This window comes from Desmodus rotundus, chromosome 8 (genome assembly GCF_022682495.2).
Source record: "Desmodus rotundus isolate HL8 chromosome 8, HLdesRot8A.1, whole genome shotgun sequence".
NCBI lineage: Eukaryota > Metazoa > Chordata > Mammalia > Chiroptera > Phyllostomidae > Desmodus > Desmodus rotundus.
In genome coordinates this window covers 104,991,105-105,004,809 of record NC_071394.1, presented here as the reverse complement: position 1 = coordinate 105,004,809, position 13,705 = coordinate 104,991,105, and the positions used below count along the sequence as shown (strand labels likewise).

The window sequence follows — 13,705 nt, the reverse complement described above, 5'->3', positions numbered from 1 at the left end:
TCCCTTGTTGCTGTTGCCATGGAGAGGCAGCTGTACACTCGGGGCATAGGCCCGATGCCTTGACCAGTGGGCCTGAAGCCCAGTGTCCAAGTGAGCTCTCCGTCAGCCTGTGTGAAGGAGGCTCTCGGGGCTGGGTGTGTGTGCTTCTGCGCAAGCATGTGCTAGTCCCACAGCGGGGACGTGGCAGTGTTTTAGTTCCAGCTGTCTGGGCCGGGGCCAGCCCAGGGTAGTGACAGCTCCGTTAAGAAATGGTGGGGATCTCCAAAGGGGCCTTCAGGCGGGCCTGTGCAGTGCATGCACTAAGAGGACACCCAGGCCACTAGAGAGCTGTCCCTTGCCCACGTGTCTTGATCTGCCTCCTTTCCTGAGCTTTGTGTGGTAGACTTGTGGGTCCTGGGCTTTCCGTCCGAGTGTGGCTTCTGCCTCTTGTCCTTCTCTCCTGACACCCACTGCCCACGAGAACGGTTATTGTATTGTTTCCTTACTTTCCCAGTTCCTTCGTTCATTCATTCTTCATTCCTGCACTCGCTTGGCAAGTATTTGTTGAGTACCTACCAGGTGTTGGGCACTGGGCCGGGTGCTGGGAATCCAGAGATGAATAAACTGGAAAAATTGAAAACAACCTTAGGAGCCCAATAATTAGTCATATGAACACAAAGTGTGAGCCACACACATGACCCAGGACTGGGATGAGAGCGAACACAAGTGAGGTACTTGCTTGGGACAGAAAAGGTAAGGGGTGCCAAGAAATTCCATAATCAAGATAAATAATATTTTAACAAATAAAAGTCAACCCATGCTGAACAAAACAGCAACATTTTAAATAAAGACAGGATCAGTACCAGTTCTATGCTGGGCCTATTGGGACCTGAGGCAAAGGAAAATCCGACATACAGATCCTGTGTTCAGAACTGAATTCAGCATTTATCATGTAAGCATTAAAATACATCGTGGAAATGTGCCTGTTGACGGGAAGGAACTCATGGCGTGTTGTTGAGTGAAAAGCGAGAGGCTGCAGAACCATATGTGAAGTCAGTTCCTATTGGAAATACCTTTAGGTACTGGAAACTATGAGAACGTACACTGAGATGTTAACAGGCTTTTTCTCTCTTTTATGGCCGTTACCTTGTTTGTGTTTCCTGGTTATTTTAACAGCGAACATGTAACACTTGTATGATTTTCTTAAAGTTACTTTTTAATAAATAAACACAAACAAGAGAATTGTAGTAGAGCGTGCTGGTCTGCAGCACAGCTGACGAGGAGCTTTCTGACCTGTGAGACCCTGGAAGACTGTCCAGGTCACCCCCCTTCTCACACCGGCAAGGAGGCAGGGCCAGGATTGCCACGCCCACTTTAGAAATGCGAAGCCACGGCTCAGTGAAGTGCAGGGACTTGAGAAGAGTAGCCATCTGGGGGTGGTGCACAAGGCCTTTGCATGCAGGCCGGTCCTGCTAGAACCTACATGACCCAGAGCACCATATGCCGAGTCTCTTGCTTCCCAGCTTCTTCCAAACAGAACGTTCTAGGTCTCTCTTCTTCATGCCAGCTGCCCTCTGTTGGCCTACCACTTCCATTTGGTGCGCTTCTCAACTGAGAGGAGAAGTGTAGGAAGAAAACCTGCAAGAAATATCTGGGGAGGTGTGGCCGGCCCCTGTTTGGGCCGTCAGTGAATGACAGTGGGCTTTGTGAGTGACTGAGAAAGTATTTGCAACGTTATGTTTTGCTCTCTGGCACAGACACGCCCGCAGACTGGCATGAATCATAAGTAATTCCCTAAAGCCCCCATCTGCCTGGAAATGCTTGGTGGTACTTCCCCGAGTTCAGAGCCATCAGCCCTGCATGCCAGTAGGCTTAGCTATTCCCCGCCCAGCCGCAAACCTCGTGCCCCTCTCCCGGGGAAGGTTCCAAGGGCAGAGGGATCCAAGGCAGACATGCCACCTCTGGAGCCAGTGACCACTCTGGGATTGTGCTTACACAGCCTCAGAGCTGAGACCCTCCTGAGTGTTCTCTCTGTGACTCAGCAGGCCTTTCGTCTTAAGCATGATGCCTATGCGGGACAAAATAAAGGCCTTTTCTCTTCTAAGGGGAGGGTTCTCAGGCTCCAGATCACCCTTAGCAGCGTGTGGTCTCTCCTTGTCTACTGAATGTCACGAAACAAGAGTGCCCTTGGTTCGAAGCATGGGTGCGGCAGATTGCAGTTCCCAAAGACAGCCTTGATGATATTTTCCTTGGCTTGCTACGCCTGTGTAACTAAGCTATGGCCAAAGACGTGTAAGTAGAATTATCATGTGGAAATTTCTGAAAGTTTCTTTCAAAGGGAGGTGGAGTGCCCTTCTTGTCCCTTTCTCTGTCCTGCTGCCTGTAATACGGATGTGATGGCTGATACAGAGCTCTGGCGGCCTTCTTCGGCCATGAAGACTTGGGTGGGCAGAACTTTTAAACAAATATCAGAAACCCAGAAGCTATGAAAGAAAATAATTTTTTGACTAGATTAAACTTTCAAACTTTTTGTAACAAAAGATAACACAAAAACAACAAACAAGAGATTTGGAAACTGTATTTACACATATGGTCTGTCCAGAAGGTATCCAGCCATGTAACATGAAAAATAGAGACATTTATTGAAGAAGACACAAGATACAAGAAACATTGTATGTAGGACAATGACACCTCAGTCCCCTTCAAAGCAGCCGCTTTGGGACCTCACACAGTTCTCCCAATTGCCATCAGCTGCCCCATTATATTTTCCTGACTCTCATCAATGGTCTGAATCTCTTCCCTTTCAAAGATGATTTTAGTTTGGGGAAAAGCCAGAAGTTGCGGGGTGCCAAATCTGGGCTGTGGGGGGCTGAGTCACCTGGGTGATTTGATGTTTCACCAAAAAACTCTGCAGGAGACATGGTGCATGAGCAGGTGCGTCGTTATGATGAAGCTGCCAATCACCAGTTGCCCATAGCTGTGGCCTTCTGAATCACCTGAATATTTTCCATGGAGGAATGTTGAAGCCTAATGCAATATTTGATACAGATTCGTTGCTCTACTTGCTCAGTCATTTTCAACACGATAGCCACACAGTACACATGCTCCCTCAACAGCGTCTACCACCCCCACTGACTAGTACAGCGGAGTTGTTACTGTTCATGCATGCACATTCCAGTCCACTCTCCTTGGCTGCCAGGTTACACGGATGTCGTGCAAACTGTTCTCGTTATATTAACAATGGCTGGACTTTTTCTGGACAGATTATTATATATATATATATTCATTGTTGTTGTTAGTAGTTTGGGTCCTCCAAGAATTAGTCACCAAAATGCAATTCAACTTGCAAGAGGTTTACTGGAGAAAATCTCCTGTGAGTGAAAAATGGGAAGTTTTGGAGGAGGCTGGAGAATACAGCGTGGTTAGTTCTAAGAAAGTTTTGGCAACTGGGGTGGGGAATCCTTGCGTCAAAGTCCCAGGTTTGTGGAGTCCTGTGTCCTGCGAACAGGCCTGCTTCAGTGCCCCTGTCCTGCTCAGTCACTGGCTGGGGAAGCCTGGCCTCAGTGCAAACACTACGGTCAGAGGTCTGAGAGGCATGTTCTCGAGCTGCCCTATTCACACGTGGATTTGCTTGCATAAGTATGTGTGCCTACAGATGGACACATGTGTACATATGGGTATGTGTGTGTATCTATGTTTGCATATATGTGTATATAGAGGCACAGAGACAGGTATGGAAGGATACCTGCTAGGTTTTTACATGCATTATTGGAGGGGAGGTCCTCTTTTAATCAGTTTAACAATAACCCACAACCTTTAGACCAATGGAAGGTCCTCTTTAAAAATACAAGAAAAGATTGCACTAAAATCCCTAATATCCTAGCCTCTTATATTCAACTGCCTATACAACATCTGAGGGATCATCAACTTTAACACGTGTAAAGATGAGTTCTTGAGTTTGCCCCCACCATTGATGACCCCCCCCCTCTTCCTACAGCCCTCCCCAGTTCCGATTCCTCGTGTCTGTAGATGACCCGTGTTCTTCCCGCTGGGAGCCCGTGGAATCTTTTCCTTCCACCAGGTGTTCCGAGATCGCACCAGCTCTCGTCTCGCTGTGAGTCTTTCCTCGTTTACGGTACCGGGTACTTGCTAGGGGCTTGGCTCTTGTCTTTCGGTTTGGGGAAATTTCCTTATGACAGCTTTACATATCATTTTCCTTGCACTTTCTTTTTGAATTGGGTCTTTTGACTGAGCCTCCACATTTTCTCATCTTTTCTGTCTTTTTTCATTTTATTTTTCTCTCTGGGTGATTTCTCTCATGACCAAATTTTTCTATTAAATATGGTCTGTTTTTATTTTAGAGTCACATTTTTAATTTCTAAGTTCTTTTTCCTCTGTCTCTAAAAAAATATTCTTTTCTAATTTCACGAAAGCCATTTTCTCATCTCTCTGAAGATACTGCTTTTCTTGACAGCTCCTTCTACTCTGCATCACCTGTCGTCTGCTTTTACTCTGCTTCTTTGTTGCGGTTTCTGCCTTCCGTGTGGAGAGTCTTCTCGAGGGACCAGTGATGCCTGCATTTCTGTTCACGTTTCAAGAGGGGTGCTAAGGGAAGCTAAGTGGAACCTTGTGCTCTGCTTCCCTGGAGTCTGATAGGAGGACCCAGAGGTTGGTTTGAAGAGTTGGTTTCTCTGGGTCTTTTCTCTGAGGCCATTCAGTTTCCTTTGAGAATGGTATAACCTCCTCCTCTGGGTTAGGGAAGGCAGTGGTGGGGGTATGGGGGGAAGGGGTTGGTGGGCATATTTTTCAGATGGTGACTCTCACTCAGTCCCCTGTGTTTCTTTTTAATTTTTAAAGATATGTTTCTTGATTTTAGAGAGAGGAATGGAAGCTAGAGAGAGAGAGTGAGAGAGAAACATTGATTGGTTGCCTCCCATTTGCACCCCAACTGGTGATTGAATCCACAACCTAGAGGTGTGGCCTGACTGAGAATCGAACCCCCAACTTTTTGGTGTATGGGATGACGCCCCAACCAACTGAGTCACACCAGCGACTAGGGCTCAATTTCTTGTTTTCAGTGCTGGGTGGTATCCCCCACCCCACCATGGCCCTCTGTTGTGCCCCGAGTGCCTCTCTCTGGCGTCCCTCAGGTTTAACTTCTCTGCATCTCCTCTGGGTGAGATAAATTCACCTGCTGACCAGCTGGGGAGGGAGCCAGGGTCTAAATGCTGTCTTTGCAGCCTGTGGGCCTGTGCCCTGCTTTCCACTCCAGCCCCTTCTGCACTGCTGGTGTCCCGGCTCCTGAGCCACCTGGGCTTTCCTGCATGAGGGACAGATGGGCATCTCTTGGGCAGGGCCCTCTGAACTGGCCCTTAGCATTTAGCCTGCCCACCTGCCATTTGCTTTTCCTCTTCTACAAATGCACTAACATCTTTCATCTGTTAGTTTCTCCTCCCTCCCCCACCATCTGAGGGTCCCTGTGGGTTTTGTCATCTTGTACGTGTTACTCTGCAGTTTGTTTTTCACTCAGCACTAGGTCATGGGCATTGTTCCGTGCCTGCACATTCAGGTCTACCCATCCCCTGGATGTCTTGAACTATCCCTTTATCACGCCGACACCTGGCGTATTCTGAATTCTCACCCTTGAAAACAGGGTTGCTGGGAGCTTCCTGTGCATCCTCAGTGGGCTTGTTTTCATGCACTCTGCTCTCCACCCTGAGCTTCAGTCTGCAGGACCCTGGGCTCACAGATGCATCAGCTGCCCTCTCACAAGGAAGCATCCAGAGTGTGGCTCTTGCCCTCCAGCGAAGGAAAAGGTGTGCAGGGAGGTGCTGGGGAGGAAATGGGGCTTCTCCACCAATGGGCCCATCAGAGTGCTCGCCACTTAGTCACTCTGATTATCTCTACTTTTCTAGGGAGGAGGCCTCACCGCCGTGCCCTGGGCAGCACGTGAGTCAGAGATGAGGCTCCTGTCCCACCCTGGAGCCCTGGTTCCCAGGTTTAAGTTGCCAGGCAGCCTGCCACAGAGATGTCATTGAGAGGGTGTTCAGGCTTTAACACCACCCGACAGCTTGGGCTGAGGAGATCTTCAATGGTATTTATTTATTTTTTGAATGAGTAAGAGATCCATAGACTCTTCACATTCTTGGATTCAAACACAGTAAAATTGTCCCTCACATTCCTGCTGCTCAGCCAAGCGGCTTCTTTCATTACAGGCAACTGGTGCCAGTTTCTAGTACATCCTTAAAGAATGATTTATAATGGGGGAGAAAAGGCAGATAAAAGCCCACAGTTCCTTATCTGGAACCTTCGGGGGCAGGTGTGTTTGGGAATCTGGAATTCAAGGTGTGTACAAAGTAGCTTCGTGGGGGGAGTTCACAAGTTGTTGGTGACTGTGACACCCGGGAGCAAGCCCGTGTGAGCGGGACCCTCACATTGCTCAGCAGAGGCAATGGTGAACCACTACTGCATTTTCTCTTCTCAATCTCTATCTTTCTTTCTTTTCTCCCTTGAAAACCCTACAGTGAGACAGCTCCATCTAGTCATGGGACAACAATAAAGGTAGTGCGTGTTACGGCACACCCCAGGAGAGTCCGTGATAAGACACTAGTATTTCTGCACCAACGAGGGTAAGTAGAGCTGCACTCAGCTTTAAGTCAGTTCAGGTAAATTCAGGTTTTGCTACCAAATGTGTCTGGGCCAAATTTATTTTAAAAAAACAAAGCAACAAACTTCTGTTCTTTTAGGGACTTTTCAATTTCATAATTGTGAATAAGGGGATGTGGACTTGTGTTTGTACAACTCCTTGTTTAAAAACTCATGGTATATTCTGTACACACTGGACCAGTACTACAGACTTCCCTGTCTGCATCTGCAGAGCATTCTATGATACGTGTGGATCAGAATGAATTTAGCCTGTTTACGGACACTTGGATTATTTCCAGTTTTCTCCCCAGGTGCTTCAATGCTGCAATGAATAACATTGTAAACTCATTTAACACGTGCAAACGTATCTGTAGGGTAAATTCCTAGCAGTGGAATTGCTGGGTCCATTAATAATAATGATAACTAACATTTGCATGGCATTTACTAAGGGCTGGGCAGTGTGGTGAGTGCTTTACAATAATTAAGGTATTTTAATCTTACAAGAATCTCCAGAGGTGGGTTCTGTTACCATCCCATTTTACAGAAGAGAAACACTGAGGCACGGAGACGTTCGATGGCTTGGACAGCTGGGATTCAGACCGGCATTTTCTGGCTCCAGCTCATTCCCTTAAACGTTACATTCTACTGTTCTCAAGGTTGTGGGAATTTGTAACTCAGAGGGACACTGCCAAATTGTTCTCCGTACGAGCTTTACCAATGGCTGTTCCCACCAGCAGCGTGTGAACGTGCGTGTTCCCCCGCCCACGCTGCGCTGAGTCAAACTTTTTGATCTCTGCCAATCTGATAGGTGAAAATGGTATCTCTGTGCAGTCTTAACTTGAATTGCTTTTACTATGAGTCAGGTTGAGCATTCTTCATCTAAGGCGCATCTTATTTCCTCTTCCACAAGTCACTCATTCGTATCTTTTCCTCATTTTTCCATTTGGTTACATCTATGATTTGTGTTGAGCTATTCCTATCTTAGGAAGGTGAGTCCTTGGCGATTCAAGTTATACAGATCTTTTCCCAGGTAGTCATTCACCTTCTGATTTTGCCTATACCAGTTTGGGACAGAGTCTGGTGAGGAAGTCAGTGAAGGCAAAGGCTTCAGGGCTGGGCAGTGGAGGGAGGGGAACACAGAACAGATCCTTGAAGAGAGATGCCGTCTGCTGAGTGAGGTGGGAAGGAAGGCAGGTGATGGAGAGAGTGAGGGGGACCCCTTAGGGTTCAAGTCCACTAGGTAAGGCCCACTCTGACCTGAGGCTGGGGGGAGGTGGGGCTCCATGGCAGACAGAAAGATTTCTCTCCAGGAAAGCACCGCCCAGCTGCAAAGCTGTGGTCAGCTGGTAGTCCACAGCGGTTGGCTCCTGCAAGATCCACTAAGCTTTTGGACCACGTTTATTTTCTACGTGAGGTGGCCTTGGCCAGTGACTGAGCCAGGTGGTGGTATAAGGGCCTAGCCATGTCCACATTTCCATGCGACACCGAACTCCTGGAGCAGGCCCTGGTGGACTGGCCGGGTCTGTCAGGGCTGCACCCCAGTCTGAGGGTTCCAAGTCCGTTTTCTCCCTCCTCTTTCACAGGAGTTACTCCTCCCTCCATAAGTCATCTGGCAGTCCAAACTCCATCTCTGCATCAGCTTCCTGCCAAACCCAAAGAGCCAAGACTCCTAAAATCTTTTGGTAAAAATCAATATAAAAATTTCAGAACTAAAGAGCCGTTCTTCTGTTGAAAATTTTTGGTTGAGTCTAAGGATTTTCTTCTTATTATTATTTTTTTCCTATTTGGTGGTTACTATAAATACCCTTTCTTTGGCTTGGACATAAAGTGAAAATGTCACCCTGTGGGTGAAGGCAGCTGAGGGTGGCCCTGCCAACACCTGGGGGGGATTCTGATCTCAGCTCAGATACTGGAGGAACAGTATGGAGTGGCCAGTTTGGGCCTGCGGGTGATGGGCCAGGCAGGCCAGGACCTCTGGAAAGGTCTCTTAGGTGAGGCATGCGGGAGCACCTCCAGCACTTGGCCCCATGCCACACAGGGCACGGCCCTCAGATGCAGCCTCGCTGGCAGTGCAGGTGGACTGAGTGAGCCAGCCCTCCTCTGCAGCCTTTCTCTGGCCCTGTCATCTGTCCTGGGGCCTGCTGCTGTGTCCTGACAGGTCTCCCACCCTCTGCCTGTTGCCAGAGTGATTCCATCACACTACTTCTCGGTTTTAACCTTTGGGTGGTGCAACCCGGAGTCCACCTCCCTCCTGTGCATACCAGGCTCTTCATATACTGGCCCTTGCCCTTTTATGTCTCTTTTTAACCATCTCCGTCCTTTACTTCTTCATTCCACATCCACAGGACAACTGGCTGTTCTGAGAACCCAGCAGGCTCAGTGTCCCTCTGCTAGTCCCTCTGTGCCTGGGACACCCTTCTGTTTCTCTCCCCTCCTCCAGGCCCCACTGATACATCAGCTTCTCAGATTTGCTGCATTCCAGTTTCCTTAAGAGACTGCACTAAATATTCAATGGTGCTCTTAATTAGTTAAACCCCATTCCCCACCCACCACTCTGTGGAAGTACTGTGTCTTTGAGGATGAAGGTGTTTAGTACAGAGACTGGACCACGTGAGGGCTGGGGTTAGATGGGTCACACATACATTCCTGGAAGATAGCCTAACTGACATTTCTTGGCCATTCTTCTTGCAACCATTTCCACCCCATTCCTACCAGACATACCTCCATAACCGCAATCACTGATCAACATTAAAACCACTAATTTGGATCAGACATTCTTTCAACTCTCTCACCAAGATTGTCTGAAATGTTGAAAGGCAATAGAATGCAAGCCAGCCCCAAAATACTTGTTGAGCATGTACGATGGGCAATGCATGGAGGTAGGTGACAGGCTGGTGGGTTACAAGGACGCACAATTTGCAACAGAGTACATGGCCCCGGGGGAACAGACCACCCAATTTGTAGATAACACAAATACCAGTCAACCAATGGCCTTGCATGGTAAGTGACCCAGGTCCTAAGTGAGAGGGGACCTCAGAAAGAGGACACTGCAGCTGAAGCAGCCAGGGAGAGCTTCCCTCAGGAGGTGGGGATTGGGGTGAGTTTTGAAGAACAGCAGGAATTTAGAGAGACTGGACCATCAGGAGGGCCTCGAGGGAAAAGGTGGCTCATACATCCCTCAAGAGAGCCCTACTTGTGTTCTTTGAGGAACCTGGGATGCTTCAGATAATTCTTTACAGCACGTTCTCAACCCTGGCTAAGAATTTTAACTGCCTGAAAGCTGGTTCTCATCTCCAAAGAGTGTGATTGCATTGGTCTGGGGCGCAGTGTGGGCGTTGGGAGTTTCACAAGCTTTCCAGGTGATGTCTGAAGCACTGCGGGGCCGAGAGCCTCTGCTTTGCTGGAAGTTCAGCCCCTGTGAGACCTCGGCCTCAGGCCTCAGGCGCACACACACCTGTTGGGCGCTTAGCATACTTCTGAGGCAGGGCTTTCTTTCCCCCTCCTGGACAGGGGCCACTCAGGAAGGGGCTCTGGCTTCTTCCATTCCACTCACACACCTGGTGTCGGGCTCCCCAGAGCGTGTCTCTTCCAGTTTCACGTGGAGCAGTCCCCTGGGCCACAAGCTGCTTGGCTTTCCCTCTGCCACCGAGGCCTCTCTTCTGGCGCTGCCCTGAAGCTCTGGAGGAGGCTGTGGCCATCCTGAGGGCCTGTCTCCTGGGAAAGCACCATTTTCAGTGGGCCTTGGCCCTAGCGAGACACCCGCTGGGCAGAGGCCACAGAGAGAATTTCTCTCCCTGCATTTCCTGGCAATGGACAGGGCCTGAGTAAAGTCCAGCTTGCCCTTTGAGGTCACTTCCACTGAATGGTCTCAGGAATGCAGTTCCTCATTTCAGAGAATTCCGTAGGTGTGGCTGTTGGCCACCGGCCAGTGTGCCCAGGGAGGAACACATTTGTCACAGGTTGGACTCAAGGAGGACCTCCTTCTTTTCTACAGCAGAGCAGGGTGTCCAAATGGCTGTGGGACAGGGTGCACAGTGGTGACAGTTATGATTTTCTGACAAGAAAGATTGCTAAACCCTGGGGTTTGCAATCGAGGCAGGAGGTGAAACACCCTGGCTCTGAGGCTTTTTTCTTTAGTTATTGATTTAAAAAGAACTTCATCAACTTTGTTTCTAAAGCATACATATTCTTTATTAAAAGAGAAAAAATGCAAACAGCACATACCCAGAAGAAACTGAGATCCCATGGGCTCAAGAAAGCCACCCGCGTGCACCCTCTGTGAGCTTCTCCACAGGCAGTCTGCCGGCCTGCCAGGCACTGTGCTGGGCAGGGGCACGGAGGGCACGACCTCGGCGAGCACTCCCACCCAGTCCTGGGCTCGCATAACTAATACGATGACTCTCTCTCCAAATAGCCCTTCTGGAGACTTCCCACCATCCTGCCTTCTTGGAAAGGATGTCCAGCACGTCCCACACCAGAACCCAGCCAAGGAGAGAAGATGCCGAGGTTGTGGCTCATCTTTCTTGGGTCGGGAGAGGCCTCGGAGCAGTCATCTCTGTTGCCTCACAGCCCTCCAGCTATGCTAGGAATGCTAACCATTTCCCTTGGAACCGGCAATACTGAGCCCAGCCTCCCCAGATATCTGCTTTGCAGACAGATAAAACAGAAGCATCCTGAAAATGTGATCTTCCACTGGTTACCTTAGGCGGTTGTGTGGGTCTGCTTGCCTGCCAGGAGTGTGTCTGCTTGTAGAGTCCATCTAAGAACTGTTAGTGGGCCAGCCTGGGATGTGGCTATTCCCCGAGAGGGCAGAGAACTCTCTGGAAGGGGCCTTTGAAGAGAACAGGAACCAAGCAATGCCCCGGGGCCCTTTGCAGGGGTCCAGCTCCTATCCCAATACTGGTGTCATTGCTGGCCAGTTCTGGGGTCATTTGGGTGCCTTATGGCTCCTGACATGTCTGGGCATAGGGTTGTCTTCACCAGCAGCAACTCAGCCGGTCTACACCTCCTCTGATTTTATGGCCTGAGTGGATGGGGACAGTGGCAGGGGCAAGGCCATGTCAGACTTGGCAGAATGTGTATGTGGAGAGGCAGAGGACACAGCTTTCTGAGTAGCGCTCACCTTTCAAGAGACTGTGGAATGCCTCACCACACCACTGCAGGCGTGATCAGGCCCTGGCGACCTACAAAACCGTCCAGACGTGGGTCAGGTGGGTGCCCTGACTCATTCCAGGGCAGCCTGACTTGGGAAGGGTGGGAGTGGGGCGGATTTATATTCCCGAGACGTTGAAACCACCTAAATGTTCAGTGATGGCTCAATGAATCATGATGTGTCCACAGGCTGGAATATTATGTAAAAGTGATTATTGTAAAGACTATTTAGCAACATTGTAAACGTTTACAATCTAGTGCTAGGTGAACAAAAGGAAGACACGCATATATTTTGCACATGAACAAAAGAAGGCTGAAAGAGGCCTTTGAAAGTAGCTGCTATGCTACAGCTGTGTGATTCTGAATCTTATTCTTTTCAAAGAAAGCAGTGGCTTTCAAGTTAGATCTGGACTAGTAGCTAAGCTCTATTTCTTACTAGAAATTACCCTGGCAGGTGGCTTAATGTCTCTGAGTTTGGTTCCTGACCTGTGACATGGGTACAATAATTCCTGCCTCCCAAGATTCTTGTGATGATCAATCAGATGCTGTGTTTCCTCCCTTCTCGTCTTCCTTTCTTCCTCCTTTCTCTCCCTCCCCCTGCTTAATGTTCACTAACACACCACGGTGCAGTTACCCCTAGATGAGTCTACCACCGAGCTGTCCTTGGGACTCTTAAATGTCCCTCACGCTCAGGGAAGAGTGTTTGCCTGTTTGTGCTCCAGCCAGAGCTGGAGCCCATGTGTTTGGAGGAGGAACAGTGCTAACAACTATAGTCCCGGTCACCAAGGGCAGCAGATGTCTGTCTGATCCTCCCTCTCAGAGCTGCAACGGAGCTGAGCACCTCTAGTCCCCAGGCAAAGTCGCAAAGGCCATAACCATTGAAGCCGGGGCCTGGGGTACCAGCCTGGCCGACACTACGCACTAAGCGGACCCTTCTCCTTTCCCAGCTGCGGGGCTCAGGCCCTCTTATCTCTAGCAGGATTGACTGTTCCCAAAGCCCAAGGCAAAGAGGTGGGGAAAGGGGTGATTTCCAGTGGCAAGTGACCATACACTTTTCATTTTAAGAGTATAGCATGTAGTATTTCTTCCATTTGGAAGGAATAAAGCAGTGGCCGTAATGGTGCACATATAATGCTGTGGAATGAGCTGACGTTAAGGGAAATATCACATAAATAATAGCTGCGGCTGTGCCTGGATGTGTCGAACAACATCCAGCGGGCCTGGGAATGACTGAATGAAGCCCGAGGGACGCTGGCCTACCGTCTGGCACCCACCTTCTAACTCTGATCCAGCCTGTCTCTTCCAGTGTCTGTGCCCTGACCCCTCCTACTGCAGCCGGAGAGATCTTCCTAAAAGGAAACTGTGCATTACAGGGCAGCACCCCTGGGAGAAGTCTAGACCTCTCTTTGGCAAGATTTCCAAGGCCTTTTAGGGTGGGACTCTCCTTATCTTGCAAGCTTCCCAGTCACCTTCACCCTCTTTCCCCCTTAGATTCCTTTGTCCCAGTCTTCCAAACCCAGCTTGCTGGCTGGGCCTCTGAGTCTTGGGATGTGTTGTCTCCCCTGTGATGTCCTTTCCCCCTTATCTGTTTCAAGGACTCCTATTAAGCCTTCGAAACCTTTTCAAGGGCTTCTTTCTCCTGTGAAACTGTCTTGACCTCTTTGCAGAGGGTTAACCTTGCCTTCCCCTCCACCTCAAACACCATTTTACCATGTGCAGCCCCAAGTTCCTGTTTCCCCGACGTCTCCTTCATGCGGTGGTCAGCGTCCTGGAACTTTGTACTGTCATAGGAATATGACAGGGGCTCAACACTAATGAAAATAATGTAACTGTAGCGATTGTTTGGGAAGTGTTCTCTGTGCATTATCTCATTTCATCCTCGCAGACTCGCTAAGAGAAAGAAACTATCAACACGCCTGTCTCAGACGTG

General features: G+C 49.2%; 1 long non-coding RNA gene across 1 annotated transcript; it reads left to right on the top strand.

Annotated features, from left to right (window-relative positions):
* Positions 1–5,644: 5,644 nt before the first annotated feature.
* Positions 5,645–11,726, top strand: LOC123480295 (uncharacterized). Its single transcript, XR_006656216.2, has 4 exons — positions 5,645–5,795; positions 5,895–5,928; positions 6,504–6,608; positions 11,039–11,726. It is a non-coding gene; the product is annotated as an uncharacterized lncRNA (long non-coding RNA).
* The last annotated feature ends 1,979 nt before the right edge of the window (positions 11,727–13,705 follow it).